We start from the raw sequence: 6,210 nt of genomic DNA, 5'->3' as shown, positions 1-6,210 counted from the left end.
AAAAGTGGGTCAGTGGTTAAAGCAGTTTTTAATGTATTAAAAGATTCTTGACATTCTTTACTGAAAATAAAAGGGGTATCTTTTTGAAGAAGGGTTGTTAGGGGCTTCGAGATTTTAGCAAAATTTGAAATAAACCGTCTGTAATAACCTGCTAATCCGAGGAAAGATTTTATGTCTTTTTGATTTTTTGGTTCTGGAAAATTTAAAATACATTCGACTTTTGCCGGATTAGGTTTTACACCGTTTTCTGTTATTAAATGTCCGAGATAGGCTACTTCTTTGCGTAAGAATTCGCACTTATCTGGTTGTATTTTTAGATTGGATTTTCTTAGGCGTTTAAAGACTTCTTGTAGGCGGTTAATGTGCTCGTGGATAGTAGGAGAATAGATTATGATGTCGTCCATGTAGACGAGGCATCTTTCGTTTAAAATTCCCATAAGAATATTATCCATAACTCTCTGAAAAGTTGATGGAGCGTTTTTCAGGCCAAATGGCATTCGAACGAATTCGTAGTGCCCATTTTCTACGGAAAACGCGGTTTTAGAAATATCCTTTGGGTCTATCTCTATTTGATGGAACCCTGACGCTAGGTCTAAAGTAGTGAAATATTGGCATTTACCAAGTTGGTCGAGGAGGTCTGAGATATTAGGTAATGGGTATTTATCGTTAACCGTAACTTCGTTTAGTTTACGATAGTCGATAACTACTCGCCACTTTTGCTTGCCTGAAGCGTCAAGTTTTTTAGGAACTACCCAAACCGGGGCTGACCAGGGAGATACGGATGGTCTTATAATATTTTCGTCGAGCATTTTAGAAATTTGTCTTTTAACTTCCTCTTTATGAATATGAGGATATCTATATGATTTTGTGTAAATGGGTTTGGCGTTATTAGTATCAATCGAGTGTTTAATTTCGTTGGTAAACGTAAGTTGATCACCTTCGATATAGAAAATATCGGAAAATTCTAAACAAAGTTTAGTAATTTCCTCACGTTCTTCTTCGTTAAGGTGGTCAATTCTCAATTGTTCTTTTATTAGTTGCCGTCTATCAACAGGTTCGGCTGACTCATAATAATTAAAATTATTTATCGATTGTAGATCAGTTAGAGGTTCAAAAGATAAATTCGAGAAATCGATTATTTTATCAATTGCGTTAGGGTTAATAATGGTTGTTAAAAATTCGCCCTGTTCGTTTACGTGAATAATAGCATTTGGGACTTTTACTTTTTCTTTTTCTTGACCTAATAAAATTACATCGGTGTTTTTTAAATTGCATTTTAGTTTAAAGACTTTTTCAGTACGGGGTTCTATTGATATTAAATTTTTATTTTTTATTGCTTTATTTTGAAAATGCTGATTAGTTTCAGTATCAACTGTTGGGGTTAGAATTTGAGGTAGATAAGAAGAGTTTTTAGCTAAGTTTGATTTTACTACAGGTTTTTCATCCTCTGGTGTAAATTTATACATAGGAATATCTTTAAAATTTGTCTTAAGTATTTTTGATTTTAAGTCGATAACGCATTCATAGTGTTGTAGAAAATCGAGTCCTAAAATACCATCGAATTCGATATCTAAGTTACAAATATAAACTTTACAAGGATTATCTACATTAAAAGGAATCAAAGTGGATTCTTGGATCAATATTTTTTGATCAGTAATACCTTGTACGACAATATTTTCCGCAAAGCGTTGCTTAAAACCGGCTGCAACATGATCTTTAAAAACTGAAATTCCCGCGCCTGTATCTATGAGTAATTTATATGTTTTGGAAGCATCGTAAATGTAGTAAAGGTTTTTTGAGCTTACGGTGTGTAAATTATTTAAAGAAAGCTTTGTTCGGGACTTTGTTTCGGGTCGTTGATCCGCAATGTTTGGATTTGTGTTGCAATTTGCGACATTGTCTGGTCTGTTTGTTTCAGATCTGGTGGGTGGTTTTGGTTCGATATTAATGGAAAATTTCGATTTGACGTTACTAAAGGATTTTGTTGTGTTGCCAAGTTATTATTAGGTTCGTGTTGATTTCCTATTGGTTGTTCAAATAAATTATAATCAATTTGATTAGAAAAATTTTCGACATTTTGATCGTAATAATAGGTTTGACTATTATCGGAATAATAGTTGTACTGCTCGAGGTAGTTATCAGAATAACTATTCTCATCAAAATAATTATTTTCGTCAAAATAGTTATATTGTGAACCGTCATCAAAGTTCATATGATAGGTTCTTTGATAGTTTGGGTTTCTTTGGATGACACTGGGACGATACTGGTTTTGGCTACTTTGTCCAAAATTTGGTCGTGGTTGGGGGTTAGAAGGGTTTTGAAATGAAGGTTGATTTTGTGAATATGGCCTTTGAAAATTATTTGGGTTACTATTTAAATTTGGTGCTGGGTTTCCAAAAATATTAGGTCTGGGGCTTGACTGTACTCTACATTCAATTGAAGTATGGCCAATTCTTCCGCATTTAAAACATTTTATACTAGGATTTTGCGGGCGTCTTAAGGTAGTGTTTGGTCTGGATGATGGATGTGGTTGTATGGGTCTATTTTGTTTTTGGTTTTCAAAATAGGACAATTGCAATTCTCGCCTAATTCTAGCTTGAGCTTCAAGTAAATTGTTGGGATTACTTGCACGTACTATGTGACCAATACGTGGGTCTAAACCAGTTAATAGTGTATTTAGAGCCATCGAGTCTATTAAATTCGTTTGCGCTATTTTTTGAGGTGCGGTTAAATTTTGTTTTTGCACGGCAGAGTGCATTTTAGAGTTAAGGGTTTGAAGCCTATTAAAGAATATTAACGGGGATTCATTTGGTAATTGTTTTAATCTTTGCAAATCTTGGATTAAAGAAGAGAGGTCTCGACTATCACCAAAATGTAAACTTAATAATTGCTTAACTTCTAAATATGATAATAAATTTCTAGAATTGACAAGTTGTGCGGCTTTTCCTTTTAATTTATTTTTTATGTGAATAACTAAAAGATCGCGTTGTTCACCGACTGCCATGTTGTAAGCACAATCGCACGCATGTAAAAATGAGCCTAAAAATATTGCATCACCATCAAATTCAGGAATTAGAGAAAAAATTTCAGATAGTTTATAAGTTTCAAGGTGAATATCGTGAGCTGACGTATTCGCTTGTCGATTATTTTGTTCAGTTTGTTCAATTTCATTTGTGGTAGACATTGTAATATTTTAAATACTTTTTTCGAAATACGAAATTAGAAAATCGAACAGTATAAAAATAATAAAATAAAATGTGTATAAAATATTAAAATACACAAAAACAAAAATATAAACGAATGATTCAATGCTTTTACTTACAAAAGAATCTTCTTAACCATTGTCTTGTTCTCTGCTTGTTGGATACCAGGGGCTTCACCAGGTGTTCCTTCCATACCCTTGTTGCTGAGTGAGGACGCTGGATTACCTTAGGGTGCTAGTGGTTCTTACTGTAGCTAATATTACTCGCGAATTTGGATCAACCTGTTTTCGCGGCGTATTAACTATCCGTTCCGACTGCTCCAATGTTAGATTGTGGATTTCAAAAATAACTTTTTAAAAAAACTTTTATTTCAAATTACAAAAATAAAAACCGACATAGGTTTATCTTACACTAAATACTTAATAATAATGATTATTGAGCTAACAAGCAATGGCTTTTTATACAAACAGAAAATGCTGACTATCATGAGAACAATAAGATAAGGTTCTTTCCACAGTCTTTTTAAATAAACAACAGCTAAGCATAAAAGGTGCTACGTTTGCTTATTCCCGGAAACGCCTACGGATCTGGTTGAGACGGTAAACATGTGGGTTGGCCTTGGTATCGGGTTTCATGGTATATTCTTATCTAACATATATATTATATGAACAACTAACCAGTCTTAAAAATGAAATAGCGGAAGGAACGGAGTTTGCAATACATCAAGTAGATTTTCTTAGTGTTGAAAGGTACAGGAAGATGCTCGAATCTATATTCTTTGAATCTGGAGCCGTTATAAAAATATATACAAAAAAAAAACAAGACACAAAGGAATAAAAAAGGAGAAAGTGAAAGAAAAACCTATGCAACGATAGTGGAAGACAAAAACAGAACCTACCAAGAGACATTAAAAGACATAAAGAAGGCATTAGAAGGAAAGGATGAGATTAGTCTCATACAAGGCATTAGAAGCACCAGAGAGGGTAAAATGATAATTTTAATGGACAAAGATAAAGCCGCAACAAGAAATGTTCAGAAGATATTACAAGAAAAAAAAAGGCAGACTTGAAAATATAAAAATTTTACAGGCAAGAACTAATATGGAGACTATAATAATTAAGGGGATTGATGCAGTTACAGACCAAGAAGAGGTATTACAAGCAATCCAACGCGACATCAGGAATATAGAAAATAAAACGTACAAACTAAGCGAACTCAGACCGGCTGCTTGGGTCTTAGCAGTCAATTTTACCATAAATAAGGAAGATGCTTCAAAATGGCTTCAAAGAGGGGATATTAGGATCGGTCTAGTCAGATGCAAAGTAGAACGAAGAATAAATATGCTACGATGCGGCAAATGCTGGCGATAAGGTCAAAGTTATAGAGAATGTGAGGGTCCAGATATATTAAAATGTTGCTACAACTGTGGAAGAGAAGGACACTCACAAAAAGATTGTAAAAACGAGAAGGAATGCCCAATTTATCAGATATCAAATAAGACCTTTTAGATGGTGATCCGTTAGTGTAGGAAAACTTACAAATACTTTCTTCTATAGCGGAATCATGTTGAGCAAGGTATCCTAATTGATTTGAAATTGGCCTCCCCAGTTTTGCTTGCAATATTTCCCTTCAATTCTTCAAGTTAAGATTTAGTAAATAAACGTGCCTTGACATCTGGTTTCTAACCCTACTAGCCGACTGACAGTGACTGTGATTGACAGTAATGACTATTGACACACTTGTTGTTGTGAAGGTTTGGCAGCGTTGCTATTTCCCATTAAAGTTTAGTTTCCATTTGGCGGATGACGGAGCGTCATAAATCAGGCAGAGCGACGTAAGAGGAAAATTGGAATTTCGCAGCCCCGTCGGGAAAATTTTGTTAGTTTTCCATGTTTTAGTATCCGAGCAGTATCATTTTGCTGTGGTATCGCGGAATTTCTATTTTTATAGAGTGAAGCTCCGCGTAGTTTGCACCAAGAGGCAGGGTCAGATCGTGTCGAAGAGAGAGAGTGACAAGTTCACTGCCAGTGTCACCCGTCACTGTCTGGTGAGTTGTCAGTTCCTTGTCCAGCCGGTAGCCATCCCGTTATCAGAAAGAACAGTCGACATTTTGTGCTTTTAAGGAAAATTTAAGTTCATCTTGCCGGTAATTCGGTTGAATGGAAAAATATTCCTCCCAAGTTTTGGGGTTTAATTTGATGAACGTCTAGTGGGAAGTTGTAGCCGAGAGGATTTCGGATTGACCTGATATTTTTGGATTTGGTCGGCTGCTCCCACACCATTTATGGGATTTTGAAAATTTCTAACCACAAAACGAGACTCTAGGCCTCGCTCACGACCTTAGCTATGTAGCAACATGTTGGTAATTGCCATAGAATTGATTGTGTGTTTATTTTACTGATTTTTATTTTTATTACTATTTTAGAGGCCTCTCCTTTTTCTCATTCTCTCCTCTATTCTCTGGTCTCTTTCTATTCTCTGGTTTCTTCTGGTCATCCCAACACTGTTGGCAACCGGCTTAAGGGAGCCTCAACACACCCTGGACTGAGCATTGTACTGTGGCTCTGCGATTTTGGATTGGAACTTGCCTGAAACCGACTTGCCCTTGTGGTCGTTACCCTAATTGTAGCTGACTGGTTCCAGAGCTGTCGAGTTAAGCTACCTTAGCCAAAATACACAAGAGATTAGAGGACACGCAAGTTTTTGCACATTTTATTTTATTTTTATCTTATTGAACGGTTTGATTTAGGGTTGGGGGTTGATTTATTAATTTGAATTTTATGGGTTTATTTTCTTTTATGTAAGACAAGAACGTTAAGAGGTTCTTGCTAAGTCTATTAGTACTAACCTGAGGGTTTTCATTTGAGTCGAGCATTGACATAATTGATTTTGACATTGAGCCTGGATCACCTTGTAAGGGATCGGCTATTTGCTACAAATAACATATTTAGTCATAGTGTTGGTTGTTGGTTAATAGGTTTTATTGCACCAAGATACCATTAATAGG

This window comes from Anthonomus grandis, chromosome 9 (assembly GCF_022605725.1).
Source record: "Anthonomus grandis grandis chromosome 9, icAntGran1.3, whole genome shotgun sequence".
Classification (NCBI taxonomy): Eukaryota; Metazoa; Arthropoda; class Insecta; order Coleoptera; family Curculionidae; genus Anthonomus; species Anthonomus grandis.
Note: the sequence above shows the minus strand (reverse complement) of the source record.